The following is a 23,308-nucleotide window of genomic DNA, read 5'->3' as shown; positions in this document are numbered from 1 at the left end:
GTGTTCAAGAAACATTTCCTATTATCAATGCTGAAAACAGTTGTTTCGTTCACGTGAAGGTCACATGCTCCAAGGTCACGAGTAGACGGTATGCAACAGGGAGGCAATCAGTGCTCGTGTGCTCGCACACCTGCCCTTTCCAGAACAAGAATGGGACAGCTTGATTTTTATTATCCATCTCCCTTTTCATCATGCAATTGTGGCTCCAGCCGTCAGAGAGAAATTACTCTGATTATTTTCAGCATATGGGGAAATAAGATCCAATTTCCCACCTCAATCTTCGAGATGATTTGAAGTGTAACCAGTCTGTCACACTGGACAGATAGATAGACGCACCAGGCCCTGATTAAGGTCCACCATCAAGCAAAGAGTTTTTTTTTAGTTTTTTTTTATTATATCAATCTTCATTTATTTAGACTGCATGAGCTTGTTTTTTTTGTTCACGTCCTTAGAGGATGAGGTTATTAAATGCAAATCGTCAAGTTAACGCTTGCCATTTTCAGTGATTTAACAATAGCTCTGCTTTGGATTTCAAGGTTGTATAATCACAACAAGTGTTTTCCCTTAATTGACACAGAGAATCAAAGCTTGACTCTTGGATGTCTGTTTCAGTCTTAAATCTAACAACCCTTTGTGCCAGGTATTGAACGTAACCTTTGATTTGTGTTTATTATTCCCTAAAGTTCTTTATTACGGTAATCACATGCCTTTAAAAGATGCTGCAGGTTGATTGAATATGTTGTGAACATCAGTGCATCCCTAGTAAAAAAAAAGTAATATATTTAAAATACATTTATTTTACACTAATAGTTCAAATGTATCACTGACATATTGCTCAAGACTTACTGATACGAAAATTATAATGACACTTTATTTGGAGTGATACTTATGCACAATGCACATTTCTTAATATTAAGCCTAAAATGTGTTTTAATGTCACTATTGATGAGGATTGTATGATCTTTGAATAATATCGGTTTAAATGCAAGATATTTAAAGTGTACCTAAAGTATACTTGCAATAGTTCCATTTTAACACGATCAAATATACTTCAGTGTATCTTTAATTGGACTTCAGCACTACTTCTGCATAATTAAAGTGAATTAAATACAAAATTAGTTGCTCCAATTCAGCAGACTTTACGTATACCAGTTTTCAGGGTATTTTATTAACTACATAAATATGTAAATGTATTTGTCGTATACTTAACATGAAATAAATGTATGTGAAGGGATGTGTGTGTATGTGTGTGTATATATATTATCATTTGCTAATGAAAATAAGACTAGAAATAGCTATAGCATTTTGTTGAATTCTGAATAAGATAATTAAATTGATAACTCATTTGTTAAGGTCAAATGAAAAAAAAAAAAAATCTTACATTAAATCTTATGTCTTCATTGTGTTAAAAGCTGACATTTATCTAAATATATTTCATAAAAAGAAAAATTCTGCATTTTAGAATTTAACTTGGGGCCTAAGCCAGTCTTGAAAAACGAATTAATTTTTTAGATAGATAGACAGACAGACAGACAGACAGATTATTTAATAGTTTTACTCTCCTGCAGTGTGGCACTTTTATATATGTTTATTCTAACAGTTATTTCTGTTAGTGCTATTACTGGGGGTCAAATGCTAAACATTTTTTTTTTAAGTTTACAATAACTGATCTATTTTTGCCCTGTTTTTTCACTTCATCAAGTTATTAAAATTATTAAGTTATTATATATATATATATATATACAGTGGGTACGGAAAGTATTCAGACCCCCTTAAATTTTTCACTCTTTGTTATATTGCAGCCATTTGCTAAAATCATGTGAAATGTTCCTTTCCATCCCGACTGTTTCAGCATGCAAATTAGCATTTGCCTGTGAACCAACAACATCCGAGAAATGACTTGAAAAATTGATGACCTCGGTACAAGCATTATGTCTGAAACACCTCATTAGCTGCTTTCCTCTTGCTAGAGTCTAGACTGTATTTGGGTTATGGAAACCAGACTCAGTTGCGGGGTTTTTTTTTTTTCTATAAAAGGCCCAAATAGCTGTAATTATCTGGAAGAGTCATTAGCTTGGTGTTTATCTGGGTAAAACCGATGCTTTCATAAATATCCGCAATATATGAGTGATATTTGTCCTTCTCTCTGTTTGTGCCACAGGCTTCGTTTCCTGTTTCACTCAACAGAGATAGAAATCAAACATGGAAAGTTCAACCTGTTTGCAGCGGCCCTCTTTCCTCTCGCACGGTTGTCACCGTTATTAATGCCCTCCGATGTAAATGACTGATAGTCTGGAGTTGCACTGCCCCTGAAGTACGCTGCAACGGAGTATCGGCCACTTAATTCTGCTGCTATGCCACTCTTTTAAGAGGGGAGATAAGCCAAGAGCGGCCAATTTCCTTCTGAGATGGGCACGCTTTATTGATTTAGTGGACCACGCTAATGTTTTTAGCCTTCTGGGTGTCCATCTGTGAGCATTTTTCCAGTGTCATCACCACTCTGTTTAAGTAGCTCCAATGGCTTCTTCGGGCAAAGGGGAGATAATGCAGGCTATTTATCATGCAGGAATTCAATTTTGAGCCCACCATTCTCCTCATAAAAGAGTTACCAATCCATATATCAAGCATTTAGTTGTCTGTTTTCATGAGCGGGAAATCATTTGTATGCATTTTATTTATTTATCGCGCAGGTCAGATGGCCGGCGGGGGATGGGGCGTTGCGTTCTCCCGGAGGAGAAAGATAGTCAAGGAGAACAATGAACTAATATGGCAATGTCAGAGAGAGAAAGAGGAAGGAGAGTGGAATGCTGGACTGTAGTCTGCTGACTTTCTCTGTGTACCTCAATATGAATTTGTCTGCTTAAAACATGGTTATTTGGACAGAGATTTGAATTGATTCGTAATCAGAATATATTGATTGTGGATCTGTTTTGATTCTATTAGTACTTAATATGATTCTTTTAGTACTTTTGTAGAATATTTGAAAAAGTCTCGCAACACGGTAACAGTGGTTGGTTTATTTGAAGTTGTATATGAAATTAATAATAGTCGGCGGCAGTAGCTGTGTGGGCAGCATTTCGACATACAGCACCGTTGTGCTACAGGCGTCCCGAGTTCAAATCCCGACTCGAGAACCCCCCCCCACACACACACACACACTGCCTTCATATCACTAAAAAGTCCTTTAAATTGAAATGATCTCTTGTGAAACTATCACAAGCACACACACACACACACACACACTTCACTTCCTGTCAGTTTTTATCTGTCCTATCCTAATAAAAGGCAAAAATGCCAAATAAAAATTTATCTTAAAAAAAACTAATAATTTTATAATTTAAATGTAATCTCAAAAATATTTTCTAAAAAGTATATATTAATTTTAAACATATTAATTATATTAATGTTGATAATGTTTAATAATATTACTTTATTTTAATTTAGTAATAATAATTTTTCATATTGTACATTTATATTGTGATGAATAAATTAAAACAAGTGAGTAGTTTTTTTTTTAAATAAAATTGTGTAGAATTTTATTATTTAATATAATCTATCAAATTAATAAATAATTATAAAAATAAATAATAATTTTTCATATTGTACATTATATTGTGATGAATAAATTAAAACAAGTGAGTAGTTTTTTTTTTAAATAAAATTGTGTCGAATTTTATATCTGCCAGTAATTGTCATCTTATCGTTATTGGCAATAATTTTTATGTTAGCAAATAGTAGATTCAGCAGTGATGTAAGTTTTTTTTTTTTTTTTTAAGATTTATTTTTGGCATTTTCACCTTTATTACGATAGGACAGATCATAACTGACAGGAAGCGAAGTGGGAGAAAGGGGGGGCGGGATCGGGAAGGGTCCTCGAGTCAGGATTCGAACTTGGGACAACAGCGCTGTAAGTTGGCGCGCTGCCCACATAGCTATCGGCGCCGACAGGGTTTTTTTTTTTTTAATAACAATTTTAGATAACTGCTAGTGAAACTGGAAGTCATGAATGTTATTCAATTCTTTTACAATTTTTTCCTTTTTTAATGGAACCATTTCTTTTTTTAGAATACACTTCTCAACCCCAATGATTACTATTAAACATCAAATTGTTGTGAGGAAGCATATTTGTCGTCACCCATGGGTTATTTTCCCCTGGATCTTGTTTTACTCACCGTTTGCGTTCTAATGAGCTCTGTTGTTAACATACACTCGGCCCTCCGCTGGGGAGCGTGACCTCCAGTCGCCTGGGCTTTATGTTATATGATTAACAAGAGCGCGATTCCGCCAGATCAGACGAGCGTTCAAAAACAGCTTTTGATGAAAACCCTTTTGATGGAGGGCCGATGTTAATAGCGTCCGGTGTTTCATGTGGCTCTCGTGAGGACTTCAGATCTAGGTACACATGTGCACTTTACCGCTGCTTGAAGCCTTGGACGTACTCTTGTGCATTTAGAGGACTAGCTAGCTGTGCGCAGCTGTGGTCCAGTCAAGGTCATGCGACTGAGGTGTGTTTCATGCATGTCTGACAGTAATGAATTGTGCTGGCCTTCTCTTCCTGTCCTCTCTCAGCTGCCGCTTCCTATAGATTTCAACAGAGTTGGCTGACATTAGAAAGCCACAGATGTGCTAACTTGCCAATATATTTCATATTACTTGATAGAGCATCATGCCGAATTGCATCGATCGCTGTTCATCTTTCCTGTTTTCCCCACTGTAATGGAATGGCAGATGAGATGATTTACATTTTTGAGGTTACTTTTTTCTCATGAGCGATTACCTTCTATTTTCCTGCCAATAAAATACATCACAGCAGAGGAAGTCTTCATCTAATGACAAACCCCCTAATGCTATTTAAATGACACTGATTGAGGGGAAGTGTGCTTGTTCAACTGTGATTGTCAGTTTTGGTTTTGGTGATACGTTCCTCACCATCTGGACTATCAGTAGGAACTAACTATAAAAAGTAATAGGTGCAGAATTTCCAGTTAAAAGTACTTTGTATAAAAATACAGCTACCTGGTGGGATTGTAACTCACATTAAAGTGCATCATGCACTTTTTTCAGTCTTGGCCCTAAACAAGGAAATGTTTTTGTTTTTGTTTTTTTCGTAATCTTGCATTGTCGCTAGAAGATTAATAAAAATGAATCAACATTTTTATTGTGCACTTATTCCATATGAGATTTTCTAATATTCCAAAAAAGTATTATGATATAAAAAAAAGTTACAAAGTTGCCTGATTAGCATAGGTAAAATTAAAAAAAGATTAAAAAACAATACAAATAAAAATGTAAAATAAATAATTTAAACAATTTTATAAAAAGTTATATTAAAATGTAAAAGCTGACTATTTCATATAACTTTTAATTATTATTATTTTTATTTATTTATTTATTTTTTTTCAGGCAACTTTGTAACCAGAATTGAGATTTTATTAGTACTGTTACTGTTTTTTTTTTTGTTGTTGTTTTTAAATGCTTTTGTGGAATATTAGAAAGTCTCATATGGCATAAGTGCACAGTGAAATTTTTGATTAATTTCAGGTTGGATATGAAATAAGTAACTTTATCATAATGATTTGTAGGTGTTTTTGATTTACTAGAAAGATCCTGCTCATAAGAATCTTTGAGAATCAGACAACACTGGTCGTGTTTCACACTGTAGATTCTAGGGATGCACAATAAATATGTACCTAATTTATATTCTTTTTTAAAATTATTTTACCTATGCTAATCAGACCACTTCAATTTTAATAATTTTTTGAAGATTCAATTGAAACCACTTGGCTCAAATGATTGTTTTAACAAGAGAACAAAGACTGTTAGCCAGTGGGGTAAGAAAAAAATGTAACACAAGACGTGTTCTCTGAGTACAAGTCCTATTATCTTACACCATTTTGCTTTTCAAGTAAATTAATCTTATTTTAAGGATAGTTTAGATATTTTTACTGGAAAACAAGACAAAATACTGATTTAAAATGATTGTGCAGTGAAACCAGAGAATGTTTTCAAGCAGTTGGAGTATCGTTTTCTGTACTGACATAAACAGCAAGTCCGGCATATCCCGGAGCCTGTCTCATTTTCAAATTGTCCTCACTTGGTTCTTGGTTTGAAGCTCTGCGTGAGAGAATTAAGGACTGAAATCAATTTGAGCACTGCCATTTCCCCCTCAAGTGGCTTATTAAAACATTACGCCACTGCCTGAGATTATTGATTCCAATCAAATCTGTTAGCTTCAGTAGCTGATAGTTTCGCCCGTTCAGGCGGATGAAAGATCAGTGGAAATGGCAGCTGATGTTATGATTTAGTTGTTTCAGATCACATTACGTTTTTACATTTAAATGCCAGTGACGCTTTGTGTATAGAAATAGTAGCATATTTTCTCAGGCAGGGGTTTTTGAGATAGCAAAGCAAAAGCTTTTTAGATGATTAGGGGTTGGATAGAAAGAGAGCGAGCAGGAGCCAGAGACCTGTGCAATGCATTTAATCTCATAAAGTAATGCGCTGTGCTCACATTCAGCAATCCGCTCATCATGGTGGGCTGAAGTAGCTGACACTGTGACACGTGGAGGTAGAAATCACAGTAGCAATAACTCTGTTCTGATCTTTGTGCATTGCTGGCTCAACATGAGAAAGCATAGATACACACTTTGCTTTCCTCAGGAGCTGGTAGTACTAGTCTTATTTGGTGCATAAATATGAGTCTTTCTTTCTTGACTGTCCGTATCTTTTTTCCATGTTGTTGATTGTAGACACTGTTAGATATAATAGTACTGTGGTGGTACAATGGCACAGTAGGCACGTTTCCATTACAGATTTGTGCAAAACTTTGGCGATATTTTATAAATGTTGATAAAAAAGTATTGCGAAATGACGGCATTTCCATTAACCGATGTTATGCGACTAAAACGTAATTTTTTTTCCTCTTGCAATATGTCATGGCAACGGATTTTGACGGATTTTGGCTATATTTAATCAAAGGAGGTGTATGCGTGTATCTTTACAGAAGCAGCACGGAGAGCCGCTTCAGAAACACAAGCATTGACTAGAGTGGCCGCCATCAACTCCAGTGGCCGCGTTGGAGCCGTAATGCGCCGCAGACGTGTGCAGTGTAAATTGTCTAAGCATTAAAGGCATGGAAAGCCCCTTATACTTGAGAGCGCACCCACGTATGAAGTGTTTCTTGGAGGTTATAGTACATTGAAGAATGATCATATGACTTTTTACATACGCCATGTCACCTGTAAATGTGAAAAAAAGAGTTTCCATTGCAGTTTTGCAAAATATTCCTTTTCGAATTGCCTGAAAAACCACCTCATGCGAGCGTAAAAACCTTTTTTGCGATATATGGGAGTTTTTGCGAAATTGACGCGATTCCATTAGGTGTATTTTTCAATTCGCACTTTCAATTTGAACAATTTGAAGGGTAATGGAAACGCAGCTAGTGATGGTAATACTCAAGACGGTTTGCTGGTCCATCTTGGCCTCCAAGTCTGGTCTGGTTTGCTGGTTTTTGAGTAGTTTTGGGCAAGAATCAGCTTGTCAGGCTGGAAGTCGAGCTAAGACCAGAAAACCATCTCAAGCCAGCTTATATGTGACCCTGGACCACAAAACCAGTCATAAGGGTAAATTTTTTTGAAATTGAGATTCATACATCATCTGAAAGCTGAATAAATATGCTTTACAGTGATGTGTAGTTTGTTATGATAGTACAATATTTGGTCAAGATACAACTATTTAAAAATCTTGAATCTGAGGGTGCAAAAAAATTTAAATACTGAGAAAATAACTTTAAAGTTGTTCAAATGAAGTTCTTAGCAATGCAGTTCTTAGCTGAATTTTCAACAGCCATTACTCTAGTCTTCAGTGTATTAAGATCCTTTAGAATTCATTATAATATGCCAATTTCTATTATTATTGATGTTGAAAACAGTTCAAAAGAACAGCATTTATTTGTAACTATTTAAAGGGGTCATATGACGTTGCTAAAAAGAACATTATGTTGTGTATTTGGTGTAATGCAATGTGTTTATGCAGTTTAAGGTTCAAAAAACACATTATTTTCCACATAATGTACATTATTGTTGCTCCTCTATGCCCCACCTTTCTGAAACGCGCCGATTTTTACAAAGCTCATCGTTCTGAAAAGTGAGGTGTACGCTGATTGGCCAGCTATCCAGTGCGTTGTGATTGGCCGAATACCTCAAGCCTGTGACGGAAATGTTACACCCGTTAACATACTGTGATGCTGTGTCTCCCGGCACTACACGTGACGTAGACATGTGGGGGCGTGTTTAAACAAGGCGTTTTACGAGGGCGTGGACAAGTCTTAACTTTTATAAAGAATATCTCTTTGGATTTGAGACTTTAGTCTTTGCAACTTTACAGATCTTCTTTATGCACCAAGGGCTTGTAACACTCCAAAGAGAAAGGAAAATTTGAAATCGCATCATATGACCCCTTTAAAAGTCTTTACTGATCACTTTAATGCATCCTCCTTACTGAATACAACTACAAATTTCTTAACAGAGCTAAAAAAAAAACACCATAGCTGTAGTTATGGCACCATAAGTGTTAAAGATTTAATTATATTGGTAAGGGTCAAGGGCTCTAACAAAGTGATCAGTTAATGTAAGATAATCATCTCATGAACAATACTTAACTGCAACCACAAGGGAAATGGAGTATGCTTGCATGCACAATGACTGGGTGGAATTACACAACAATTAGCATTTGAACAATGATTGGCAAGTTTAAAATGCCGCACAGCTGTAATTAAAATGCAACAAAAACCGAGACTCTAGAGTCCTGTTTGTGTTCGGCATCACTTTACTCTTGGCTAAGTTCACGGCTCTCTTTCCTATGTATTATTTTACGCCACCTTGTACCTCAGCGAAATGAGAAGAATATATGTCCTCTCCTCTAACATTACCTGAAGGAAATTACTTGGGAGGTGAAGAAAGGAATACTGTATTTCTTCATTTTGTTTTCTGTCCACTTTTTTTGATTGAATTTGGAGGGAATTTCAAGTATACTGATAGCCTTGTGTTGTTTGTGCAGACTACAGATAGAAACCAGTCAATGAGTTTCCCTGAAAACATGGTGTTGTTTTTGAATGACACTGTTCAAGCCACGTTATTTTGCCTCTCTTTTGATTCTTTTTGGCGTTTAAGGGGCAAAATTGTGGACCGGCTGGCTGCCTTAATGTTCCATCTGATCGATGACAGGGTCAGATGATTGATGAATCAAGCAATCAGCGACTCTCTCCCGTGGACTTGTGGACGACGCAGACGATCAATTCCTCTCCCAATGGAGCGATATCATTAAGCCTCAGGAAGTTTCGATAGCAGCCTCTGCAGGATCCTCTGGCCCAGACCTAGGAATATATTTGACCTAGGAACAGGCTGTTAACTTTTCCAAAGTCAAGACACAATAGCGATACTTTGCCAGGGCCCCAGGGTACAATATTACTCTTTTTTTTTTTTTTTTGCAATTTTCAGACCCAGGGTCCCTAAGCACTTTTGTGGAAAATGCAACCATTTTCAGGGCTTTTTCGTAATTAAAGTCGACAGCCACTTTACTATATTTTTTTTCCTTTTTTCACTTAATCCATTGTGCTTTTTTCATTCTCTCTTAGAAAAGGTCAGGGAATCATCGGAAAAGGTGCCCCTAAATCCCAGGTGTACACAGGGATCAGAGATGAGCTACCATAATCTCCTCTCCTTTATGACAACGGACGTTTTTCTGCTTTGATATCAGATAGGGGTTGACCTTTGTATGTCCGTCTATGTCACTTGCGGTCAAAGCTAGTGTCAGAGGTTTCTCGTTCATCTCATGAATAATGGAAAAGGAGCAACTAAATCCAAGTTTGTTAGCTTTGAAACTTTATTTGTGCGAGTATATTACAGTTTAAAAGTTTGGGATCAGTAAGATTTTTTTTTTTTTGAGAGAGAGAGAGAGAAATAAATATTTTTAATTTAGCAAGGATGAATTAAATTGATCAAAAGTGACACTAAATTAATGTATAATGCTACAAAAAAGTATTTTAAATAAATGATGTTCTTTCAAACTTTGTTCATCAAAGAAACTTGGGGGTACATTTTCCATCACTGTTTCCACAAAAATATTAGGCAGCACAACTGTTTTCAACATTGATAATATTTAGAAAGGTTTCTTAAGCACCAAATTGGAATCATGTGACACTGAATACTGGAGTGATGATGGTACAAATTCAGCTTTGCCATCACAGGAATATTTATTAGATAATTTATATTAAAATAGAAAACCGTTTCTAAAATAGAAACATATTTCACAACATTACAGTACTGTAATGTTCAAATAAATACAGCTTTGGTGAACTTGAGATTTCTTTCAAACATGGAAAAATGTTACAGACCGCAAACTTTTAAACGGTTCAAGAATTTTTTTTTTCAAAGTTGTAAAATAAATAGTTGTAAAATGTCATGTTAAATACAATGTTTCTTGCTGTTACTTTGTAATTATTTGCAAAATTTACTACCACTTTCTGAATGAAAATAGTTTCTGTACCAACAGTTTCTCATTGTTCTGTATATGCCTAAAGTTAAAATTAACTTTAAGGAGAAGCACACACTTGAAGTGTGCTTTCTCTTGACAACCCATCCTACTCGCATGGCGTATACAAATATTTATGCAATCAAATGCTCTGTGGATTGAAAAGTAGGAAATTGCAGTTCATGGGTGTGATGTATTCACAATGCTAATGGCATACAACATCTTGTTTCAATATAAACACATCAACACTGGAAGGAAGTCATTGCTTGGGGTCTTCAAATACTGTACATATAGGGTCTATAATTCTTACAAATGCAGAAAAGTTTGCCAGATCTCTCTTGAAACTAGATGTAATCAGTGGCGGCTCGTGGGTTTTAAATTAGAGGAGGCACACTAATTGTATTGGTATGGGATCCCTGCCGATTATTATTATTATTTGCTTAACCACTTTAAAATGGCTTTTTGGTTGCTTTAAGTCAGAAAACGTAAAGAAAACGACATACATACAGCAAGATAATATAATTTCACTTACCTGGCCTAATGGCTGCAATATAACAAAGAGTGAAACATTTAAGGGGGTCTGAATACTTTCCGTACCCACTGTATACTGTTTGAATGACAGCTTGGTAAATCTGTTGGCAATCAAATATTCAATATTGCTACTCATCATAAGTACTTGTTACATTATCAGCGCAGCTGGAGATGTTCAAACTAATATCACGCATAATTTACGTCTCTGATGATTGGTTGATATCAGAAGGGAGGCTAGCCTCCCTTGTGAGGGTTCTTTTCTCAACAGTCCTCAGCGCTGAAAGTGAACACTCGATGGTGATTGGCAAATTTTTTTTTTACCAACGGAGGCACGAGAGCTCACCTCTCCCCTGGCCTCCCCCTACCCTTCTCTATCATTAGCGGTTGTAATTACATCAGCAGATTCGGCACATTCGCAATAGAAAAGCGGCGCTTTCACGTTATGGTATTACAACTGTGAAATTACAAACAAAATATACACATTCTGAGACATGAACTGAAATGAATTGTGAATTTTATTAACATTAAATCGTCCTCCTCCCATTTTCACCTCAAAATTATGGGGAAGCTGTGCCTCCCCTGCCTCCCCCGACGAGCCGCCACTGGATGTAATATAGTTCATACTATATTAGAAATTGTATAGTTTGACATATTTACTGTAGTTAAAAACTGTTTCCTAACCTTCTGCTCAGTTCGTGGCCTGTTTTGTTCTCATGATCAAAGCGATGCACTGCACAGTAGTGTCTTTTTCTTCTGAAATGCTTCCCTAACAGAAGGGACTTGCTACTCAGTTGACACCCAGATGCCTCAACAAAGACATGACACAAAACCAAGACCTCTCACTCAGCCTGCCATTCATTTATGTGAGAATCTGGAAAAACAGGGTGACTCATAATTCATATTCCCATCTTGAAGTAAGGCTGAATTTATGCGTTTGAAGAAATAAGATTAGCATTAAACAAGTGAGAGATCTATCTTATGCCATATGCCATATATAGATGTCTTTACTAATTTTAAAATTAAAAATAGACACAAATGAGACAAGTCTTGATATAGAGTATGCGCTTAGGTAGAGCTTTAATAAATATGGATAACATGGACTTGGAAGAATTTGATGAGAAATGTTTGAGTTCAGATCTTTGTCATGTCTGAGCACATTTCAGATGTTGAGATTGACACATTTGAGTCTTTTTCTCAGGAGAAAAAACGGTCTCCATTTGCTCTCCAGTTTGATCTATTTTCAGTCTAGAAGAAACAGTTGAGATCCTATATAAGAGGTGCTTTATGGGTGTCTGTGTGGGAAGATGTTTTGTCCCCCATCTCTGCTGAATGGTACAGGCCATCTCCATCAGCACATGTTCTTCCCCAGAGGGTGCCTGTCATCAGAGAGCATGTGGGCTTTTGGCAACGTGACCTTAGTAATACCCTGGCTGTTGAACATGCCTGCCTTTCGCAGGAGATTTACATAAGTATAAGAAACAGTTGAGATCCTATATAAGAGGTGCTTTATGGGTGTCTGTGTGGGACGATGTTTTGTCCCCCATCTCTGCTGAATGGTACAGGCCATCTCCATCAGCACATGTTCTTCCCCAGAGGGTGCCTGTCATCAGAGAGCATGTGGGCTTTTGGCAACGTGACCTTAGTAATAGCCTGGCTGTTGAACATGCCTGCCTTTCGCAGGAGATTTACATAAGTATGGCAGAGTCTGATGAATATTCACATCTTTTGCCCCACTGCACTCAACGTCTTGACCCAAATTATGCTCTATGGGTGAATCCAGAAGAACTGCACACATTGTTGTATCATTGATCATAACCGTTGTATGCAGCTCAAGTGATTGCTTGTGATATAATGTTATTGGATATAATTGGTGTAATAGTTAAGGTCTTTTGCTTAAGGCTTATAAAATTTTTGAATTTAGATTTTTTTAAAGAACTTTATTAATTTTATTTTAGGCTGCATCAATATTTTAGCTTCAGATTTAGTTGAATGTGTATTTATAAATTCTCACTTAAGTTCTCACTTTTAATCAATTTAATGCATCCTTGCTAAATAAAATAAAATCAAAGAATAAATCAATAAAAGCTGAATGCAAAATAATTATACAAGAGTATTTTAAACAACAAACAACAGTAGTATTTCAGAGATTAACTAACCACGTGTATAATTACTATTATATTATTAGTATTATACTGTATAAGTAAAAGTGCTTAACTTATTAGTTTGTCCATACAATTGTATTGTATCATATTAGGTTTTTATTCACACTACAGTTTAGTTGTGTGTGTGTTTTTTTATATTAATATTTATTTTTAGGGTAAAAAGTTTCAGATAATTTAAGAAAAATTAAATTAAATGAAATTAAAATATAACTAAACTGTTAAAATAGTATGAAAAAAAAATCAATGGATAAACATAAGGTGTGACATGCAAAATACTGTCCCACCAATTATATAATGTCACTGTCACATTGAACAAAAAAATGACTTTTAACCAGGTTGTTTGTTTAAAAAAAAATGGTTTAAATTTATATAACTTTAAGATATAAGAAATTCCTGTGTGTAAGGTTGTTTGTTTTAGTAGAATCCACTAATATTTGATTAGCACTAATAACACACCAATCAAGCAGTGAAAATCTGTTTATTATTGTTGACCAGCCGAAGTGAGAAATTTGATATTTATTTAGTGATAAAATCCCTGTGATGTATGTGGCAGATGAGTCAGTCAGCACTGCTGTGGTGTGTGTTATTATCAGCTAAATATTTTATCTCCACACCTACTCCACAGCCTGTTAATCAGCAAATGTATTTGCACATAATTCTCAAAAACACAGCTTTATTTTACATGGGCACAGTGAAAATGCTTTTACTGGCCCTGTGATTGGGAATCTAATGCCTCAGATGAAGGCAAAAGCACAGACGGTGTGCATGTCTTGTATTTGTATCTAATTTTTACACCGACCCCTGAGCTTGGCCTCGCGTATTCAAAATCAGTAGTTTATTTTAAGACATTGCCAAATATTGTTAATACTTTCTCTGCATACAGGGAAAACGAGCACAAATACAGTGGCCCCCAAAATGTATTTGGACACTTAAGCCACATTTAAAAATGTATGAGTCTTATTGTATTAGGTAACAAAATATCAGATTGAAGTTATTGAGCGTATCAGTTCTCCAGATAACTTTTGTGATGGACTTTTGACTCTGCCAATATAAAACGTCTTTGTGCTTTTCAAAATCGGATGAAGGCATGAAGCTCAACAGGTTCTGGTGTTTGTTACACGGTGACTCCATGGTCTCTAAAGCCTTCAAAACAGGTTTCTCTGACCTGTAATACTTCCTTTTAAATTCCATGAGCGGATTCCAGCTCTTTGTGACAGCACAGCTTTTGGGCTTTTAAATAACTGGCACAAACGTGAAGAAACTGTCAGTCACTGAAACTTGGTAATGCTGCTATTTACCAGCAGTTCTCTGACAGAATCGCTTAAATGAGAACTGGCACTTTCCTCAAACACACCCAGTGAGAAGTGAAATAAATAAAGCATCAAGCAATTATGAAGTCTGAAAATAAAGATGACAGTTTAAGGTCAGCCAATTAGAGGGCTTCTCCACTGAAGTCAACTTATGGTTACTTTTTTTTTTATACCTCCTAGCTATAGAGGTCACTGTCCCAGGGACGGTTGAAACATTTCATGCATTTGTGTCATTTATGTAGCATCACATGCAGTAGATTTTATGTCAAGGATCTATTTTTAATATTGCTTCAGTGGTCGTGCGGTAGGACCTGAAGGATATATGACATTTGGATTGAATTTCCATGCATCTCTAGAGTTCCTACTGTACCCTGACTAGTTCATATTTTACATATTTATTAGTAAAGCCATTGTGGCAGCTCTGACAGTGGGTCTTCTCCGCATGCTGGCAGCTTCCACCCCGCTCAGTTGACATTTGAGTTCATTGCTGGGTCTATTCCCATACCAGTCTCCATCATCTTTCCGGCCCTCGGGCAACAGCAATTTCGCCAGCCTCATTTATATGCAAACGAATATTAAAATAGATTACCATCATTAACACCGCTGTATCTTGATGAATTTTATTCAGTTGCTCTCCTCCTCCCACCCCTAGAGCCATCCATACTAAGGAAATTAACGTTCGCCACTTGGTTCCTTGAAAACCTCTGGGTGGGAAACAAGAAGCTCTTCTTCATTGGACTGTATTAATGAGGCTTTCAAATATGGGTGTGAAAAGTCTTTAATATTCAGTTTCTGAAGTAATTCATGGCATGAAGTCAATGGCTGCTTCCAAATTTGCATACTGCTCAGACTACATAGTATGTGAGATTTAGAGTACAGTTGACATGCAATAGAAACCTGTTTTTTTAAATGCATCTTATTGATTTTATTGTGAACGATTCATTCATTCTCATAATTTTTAATTAAAATATAACAATCTTCCTGTGAAATTACAGATTTCTCTCTGGTGACGTATGCCAGACTTCTGCCATCAGTTTGTCCACTTAAACTCCGCCCCTTTTTTCTGTTGTTGATTTGCTTCCGTCCAATCAACATCCGATGGATAGAACCAGAACCATTTTTTCGATAATCTCTTTCACGCAAATATATGACACAATACAGAAGAAAAGATCTCTACTTCAGTTACTTTGTGACTTTAAAGTATGCATCTGTTTTGGCTAATATTACCATTATATTGGCTAATATTACCCACAACCCCCTGTGTTACAGAGGAGGTGGAGTTTATGATGGTGTTTTTTTTTCTCAAAGTACATACTTTAAGTGCATACACTTTATTTACAACTTCTAAAAATCATTTTTTATTGGAATATATGATTTATAGGATTATTGGAGTACATTTTACAAGAAAAATTTGCTATTTGTTTTTCTCCTTCAGAATTGCATGTTTCATTCAATGTGTTGCTGTTTATTTGTAATTGTTTGTGAAACTTACTAGAGTGAAAATTGATTCCAAAATTTATTTTTCAGTGTTAGTACACATGCTAGTTCCCATATAGCATTCAAAGAACAGTTCTTTGTTGTATTTGTTCAGTTTGAGAAACAGATACCCGATGAAAAACAAAATCTAGCTCTCTGACATTTTTTCGTTGTTTGTCTTGGAGCAAAAACTTCATTTTGTGAAATTTAATATTAATGTCCGCCATTTCCTCCATGGTCACTTTATCTTTGCTCTGTGGGTGTAAAGCACAATTGCTTTAGTGGAGTGCTTTTCTTTTGCTGCCGTTCAGACCTTTGTGAGGATTCTGGTCAAAGAGCAATAGGCCAAGAATTTGAAACGGCCCATTTTGCGATGTAGATAATGAACAGCATTTTTCAAGCTTAGCTACACATTCTGACAGCTGCTGCAGAATCCCTCCACTGTATGAACGGCATGCTTAAACACATTATTGTCTCTGTTACACGCTGGGGCTGACACTGGAACTCATCATCATTGTCTATTACATAAAACACAGTTACTCGTCAAATGTCCAACCTGCGTCATTCAGCATGGAATTCCAAGATTTGTGCGAATGGCGAGTCTGGTAATGAACACATTTAGACAGCTCTGTATAAGTAAATAACCTCATGCATTTTCAATAACCTCTTACTGGATGCATGTAAATGTTGGCATTCATTGCATTGGTTTGGAGGCTCTCTGTGCACTTGATGTGCTTCTATTTGCACCATTTCCTTCGATGACATAATGAAGCCCGTGAATTGGAGTTGTCTGTTTATTTCTCTTGAGATGGACTATGAACAAAATTGACAATCCAAAGCATGAATGTGTTTGCTTAGTGTAAGAATGAATATGTTAAACGTTATATTCCAATATTCTTCCATGCAAATAGATAGATAGATAGATAGATAGATAGATAGATAGATAGATAGATAGTTTCATAATGAGACCTGTGCAAACCTTTTCATTTAATATGATGGATGATGAGCTGTTTCTCAAACTACACCAGATACTGTATGCCCATTAAGTCATCATTAAGTCATCATACTTACATACTTTTATCTGGAACCATTGAACTGTGTTGGATTCATCTTGTCTTGTCTTCATGTACACCTCCGCAGGCTGTGCCCTCAGCTAAAGACGAACAAAGGAAGTGCATAATGATGTACATCAACTCAAACTGATGGCTTCCTGTCACTGTAGTTAATAGTGGAGGAACGCAGCTCTTAACTACCATCACCTGCTCACTCTTTCACTCTCCAAATGAAGCACTTGCAGCTGATGATCCTTCCTTCCTTCTTACCTTCTTTCCATAATTTTTCCCCTTTTTCTGCATTTATTGTGAAATAATGTTTTATCTTACTTTTTCTTCCATCCCTCCATTTTTGTTCCTTCCTTCCTTCCTTCCTTCCTTCCTTTATACAGTTGTTCCCAATTTTATTCAGTTATTGTAAAATATTGTCTTTTTTCCTTTCCATAGATTTCCCCTTTTTAACTTTTTCCTCCCTTCCTTCCTTCCTTCTATACATCAAAGAACCTAGAGGAAAAATGGATCCCAGTTTCCACAAAAATATTAAGCGGCATAACTGTTTTCAACATTGATAATAATAAATAATTTCTTGGGCACCAAATCAGCATATTAAAATGATTTTTGAAGGATCACGTGACACTGAAGACTGGAGTAATGATGCTGAAAATTTAGCTTTCCCATCACAGGAATACATTATATTTTAAAATATATTCAAATAGAAAACAGTGTGAAATAATGTTATTTCTTCATTGCTTTCTTCCTTCAGATTTCCCCCTCTAATGCAGTTATTAAAAAATGTGTTCTTTTCCTTTAGAGTTCCTATTTTAATGCGGTTATTGTAAAATTATTTCATGGTCAGTGATGTATGATGCGTTTATGTGCGTTTATCAGCTTTGATATGCATACAATCTTGCAAATATTTCATTGATACAGTACACCCACTTGAATTTTTGCATAAACGTGTCCATTGTACATAACATGCAGGGGAAAACAGCAGGGGTCCTTGAATGTGTTTCATTGTCACTGTGCATTTTAGATTTCTTCACATTACTGTACAACGGTGGTTTTATATGCTCTTTGATAACTAATAATTATTTATTTACAGTAGTTGGCTCTGTTTGAGAATATTCTTTGAGGCGATGAAAAGAAATAGACCTTCAAGAGAAAGCATCATATTCATTTGGAATCATATATATGTCTGTTTCTGTAGTTGCATACAGTCCATTCCAGTTATACTTCATCCAGATCCACTGTTTAGACGTAAATGAGATGCAATGGCACTTTTGGAAAAGCAATTCTCACCACCGTTACTGCCTGAAACTAAGACCACTTGAACGTGGTGTTCGTGAAACAGTGTCATGCATTGTCATGGCTGGCTGGTTGCATGATGTTTGACAGAAGCAAACACAGTTGTGAAAGGACGTCTAGAGTGCCGCACACTAATCAAGCATGTTGCAATGTTTGCAAATGCAAATACTTGTATTCCGTACCCACATTAGCAGTTTACACTTACTTTTTAAATGTCTCCGCACCTCAAAACCCACCGTCTGTTTAGTCTGCTCCAACTGAATGTGTAATAGTTTAATTAACCATTCAATTCTGCTGTTATTTTTGCAGTCTCATCTTTGCAGAGCAACATTAAAATCACTGGCGGAGGCAGCAGATGGAATTGGATTACTGACGGACAATGGAGGCAGGCCAAGATGCGCCTTCCCTCTGCCGTGCTGCATGGGAGCCTTCTTCATTAGCCCGTGCTCATTCTGTAGTTAATGCTCTGTGGCGCTAACACTGGGAAACGCTATAACTCGGCCAGCTTCGTTTGAATGCGCCGTGAAGCTCTCTATTCAACCTGCCCCTGCTGATTGATTAGCTTTTGTCTCTCTGATTAAAGGCTCCTCGTGTCCCTGTGCACCGAAAGAAATATATAAATGGGGGGAAAGGGAGAGAGAAGCGAAGCGGGAGAGAGGCAAGCGAAAGCACAAGGTTGGGAGAATGAGATTCGGCTTTGTCACAGGGAGAATGAACTTTAATCTCAATCACGGACTGAAAGCATGCGCTATAGCGGCTAATCGCTAATGGGATGCTTCTGCTGCCAAGTAATAATCATGAAAAAACATTATGTGCACATAAGGAAGGGAAAATATCATTACAGGAATTGGTTATGCTGACCTTTGGATTCGATATTCATTACGGAATCGGTTTAGTGATGCTTTTAGCTTGACACTCTCACTGCTCAACACAGTTAAGGGGTGTTGTTACCAAAAAGCAAGACAAAAATTCTCCTCGGCCGTGGTATAATGGTAGAGCATATGGTCTCGCACTGTAAGTTATAAAAGTGTTTACCAAATACACAAATGTAAATTGTAGAAACGTGCTGTATTTAATGTAGAATTGAGTTGATGTCTGGTCCAATGTGTGTATACTATCATTCAAAGTTTGGGGTCAGTATATTTAAGAAATTAGTTTTTATTCAGCAAAGAGACATTAAATTGATCAAAAGATTTACATTGTTACAAAACAAGATATTTTATCTGAAATATTTGTATTTTTAATGTTTACCATGGAAAAAATATATTTTTCTGGATTCAACATTATTGATAATATTTGATTTCTGAAGATAATGTGACACTAAGGACTGGAGTAATGTCAGCTAAGAATTCAATTTGGCCATCACAGGAATAAATTACATTTTAAAATATATTCAAATAGAAAGCAGTTATTTGAAATGTAATAATATTTCATAATATTACTGTTTTTACAGCCATGGTAAGCATAATAAACTTTTAAAAACTTCTTTCAAAAGTAATCTTACCACATCCTCACTTTTGAACATTATGTGTCAGCTTATTCAGTGGCTTTGAACGTTTCTGAGATTTTAAAGCTTCACTATGAGTGTTATGATTTTTTTATAGATACGTACTCATGCATACTATTCTGAAGTACTGAATGTCTGCTTGAAACCGTAGGCAATCTCTTTGTTGTCAGTGAGTAGTCAGGCCTTCAAAGTTCTTCTTTTAAGGCCTTTCCACTTCCTAATCTCGATCTTCTGATCATTAATGAGAGGATGTTCCTCTCATATTTATAGATCTAATTACTCATGTGTAAAAATGACTTGATAAATCTGTCATTCCGAGCACAGCTGCCCCACAATGCTGTTTACATTACTGCTTATATAAAAGGGAGGCCCAGGGGCCACATTAATGATGATCTTGCCCCCCACCTCAAACAAGAGCCTGCAGCCTGTTCATAAAACCCCTCAAGCTTTTTCCCCCCATTGGACGTGCATGTTAATGCTAGGGCTCTTTTGGGAATTCTGTCAATAAGCACAGGTGTCCACAAAAGCCTAAGAGAAGAGAACTGTGAATTTGTGTGCCATTAAGATGTGTTTTAAAGCCATTGTCAACACACTATCTTTCACCGAACAACATAATGTAGCGTAATTAGCCATATTTGCATTTTGCAACCTCTTCGCAGGCAGGGCAGATTGTATTTTGTGCTGGCATAAGGGCTTCCTTCAACACCATGGCACTGTGGTTTATTAGTGGATTTCAGGGATGGCTGTAGTTTTTCACAAGGCTTTACAAAAGCAATGCAACCGCTGAGTTGGGTCAATCAATCGTTATGCTTTTTTTCCGTGTGCTTGTGCACGACTATGGGCGAGCAGTTCTTCTGAGAATACGGTGTAATACATGCCTCATCTGACAAGAAGAGCTTTTGATAATGAAGGTGTTATGGGTTGGGCATAGTGCTATCATGCTCTCCGGCTCATGTTTACGCTGTTTTTCATGGATAATGGAAAACAACCTATTAAATGAGTACTCCTGCCAAAATTATTGTTTCGTTTGTCATCATGAATTAATCCAGTTGGCATTTCAAACTTGTATTTTCGTTTTTCTGAGGAGCACAAAAGGAGATTGTTTGAAGATTTGTACTGGTCGCTCTTTTCCATGCTAGAATGAAGACTCCAAAATGCCAAAATTAGACCATGTGACTTTATACCTTTATATTATAAGTTTTCTGAGGCCCGCCATGGGAGTAAATCAAATTTTGAGTCATTATTTACTAATAATCTTCCCCTCCAGTAAGCTGTTATCCACTGTGACTGGACGGAGTGAGTTGAACTTGAGAACCTGATTCATTAACCAATCATTCAGACCAGTATTGCCAACAAGATTGGTCAATTTATTGACTCTTAAAAATGATTTGTTCACAAGTTGGGCATTGCTACTTCTCCCATGAATTCTCATGAACATTCAAAGGAGAGCTAGATCAGATTTTTTGTGTTACAACTTTAATTTCAGTTTCTTCACACAAAGCTATTGTGCAACTTCAGAGGACTTACAATATAGCACATGAGTCTTATTGAAGTGATACTTTTATGGTACTTTTGTGTCCTTTTCAGAAGACTGAAAACCTCAGTTCCCATGCATTGTAATTGCATAGAATAGAGCAACCGGTATAATTAGTTCAAGTTTCAGAAAGTATGTATGTTTGGAACAACATGAGGGTGAGTAAATAACAGAATTTTAATTTGTGAACTATTCCTTTAAGAAAACAGATGGTAATGCATTTGTCTTTCATAGTTTCATGTTTCATAGTAGAAATATGGAGGACAGTGAAAATAAACAAGAGCTAGAGCAGGGGGAAATCACATGCCATGATTCATAAAACACACCGAAACCAGAGAATTATTTGGTGCCATTGAAGGCTGAATGGGAAGGCAGAACATTATTGTGGTAAAAAAAAAAAAAGTAGATGCCACTTGGAAAGGGAGCCATTTTTATTCTGACACAAAACTAATCTCATATGCACCCTAGAGCTGTGACGATTCTTAATCTGAGTCTTGTGTGAAGTGTGGTGGTGTTGATTGGTATTGTCAGTATAATACCTTTCATTATGATCGATGACATAAGTGTTTGGGACAGGCACGCTTACCAGATGTACGCTAGCAGAAGCTCAAAGAAAACACCCAGACAACAGAAGACACATCCCTTGGGGAGATCATGGAGGGGGTCACAACCTGGTCATCACTGGGCAAAACTGAACAGTATGCACAGATTAATAGACTCCTGAGCTTTGTTCATGGGTGAACACATTTATAGCATGAACTATTGCTCAGTTACAAACAGCAGTGTTTCATAGACTGTCATTAAACCTACAGCGCCATGGCAAAAAAAAAGAATGTTTTCATTTGATTGACACTGCCATCTAAACTGAATGTGATAAGATACAATGACAGAGTTTGAATCAGTCTGACAAATCCTTCACTGAATGAATCACTTTGTCAGAGTGGTTACTGAATTAACTTCTGATTAACTGAACCACAGGACTTTTATTTTTATTCATGTGCCATAGCAAGAACTGTTTTGTTCAAGGTTTGTAATACTTAAATTAGTATTATTACTCCTCATATGATAGTTTAAGTTTGACTCGCAAGGCCTCCAGTATTTATGCTGTATTTATGCGTTGCTTGTTCTTGGAGCTTTTTTATTAACAGAAACTGGGAGTGTTGATATAATAAATTAATGAACCATGATTTATTTTGTGTTTCCAGAATATTCAAGATTCTAATTCTGCGTAAATACTTTTTCAGTAAAATCAATAGAATTATTTAGCATTTTTATATTTAGAATAATTCTTAATTAATAAAAATAAATTTACCAATAAATATTTAAAAATTATTAAATGATATAATTAAATATTTGTTTAATCCTGTGGCCCCCGTGGTCACGGTCTTCTGGTTTAGATCCATAGGTTTTTTTAAATAATTTTTTTAAATAATGTATTATTTTTGTATTTTTATTGTTTCAATTAATTTGAATAATTGTTCATTTAGTCAATGTTATAATTAAACAAATCTCAATTAATAGCTAATTTTTATGTTTTTCTCAGCAAAACTTGAAATATTTTATTTATATGATCCAATGCGTGGGCTGTAGGGTTGAACAGGGTCTCCCCTGCTGCAAAAACAGCACTGAATAGGAAACACTTAAATACAGCATCTTGGTGCGACTCGTAGTCATTTGATATTCATGCTGCTATTGAACGCTCTGAAGCCTCTATTGATGTTCACTTGAGTAGATGTTTGAAAATGTGACCGCTGAAAACTCGAATGTCATTGTGACCTCGATAGCTTTATTTAACAACCTTCATCCTGAATCTTTGCTCTTTACTATCCCCCATTACATCACAAGGAAAAGCAAGTAATTCAATGGCGTGATTTTTGTTTGGTTTCCTTCCCAGAAAAGAC

At 36.2% G+C, this 23,308-nt stretch overlaps 1 protein-coding gene across 3 annotated transcripts in view; it reads left to right on the top strand.

The window, feature by feature from the left end:
• nkain2 (sodium/potassium transporting ATPase interacting 2) overlaps positions 1–23,308 on the top strand; it is a 161,377-nt gene that overhangs the window by 30,404 nt on the left and 107,665 nt on the right. The gene's annotated exons all lie outside the window — the stretch shown is intronic.

Source organism: Sinocyclocheilus rhinocerous, unplaced genomic scaffold (assembly GCF_001515625.1).
Source record: "Sinocyclocheilus rhinocerous isolate Xijiao unplaced genomic scaffold, SAMN03320098_v1.1 scaffold185, whole genome shotgun sequence".
NCBI lineage: Eukaryota > Metazoa > Chordata > Actinopteri > Cypriniformes > Cyprinidae > Sinocyclocheilus > Sinocyclocheilus rhinocerous.
Note: the sequence above shows the minus strand (reverse complement) of the source record. Positions and strands in the feature narration are given on the sequence as shown.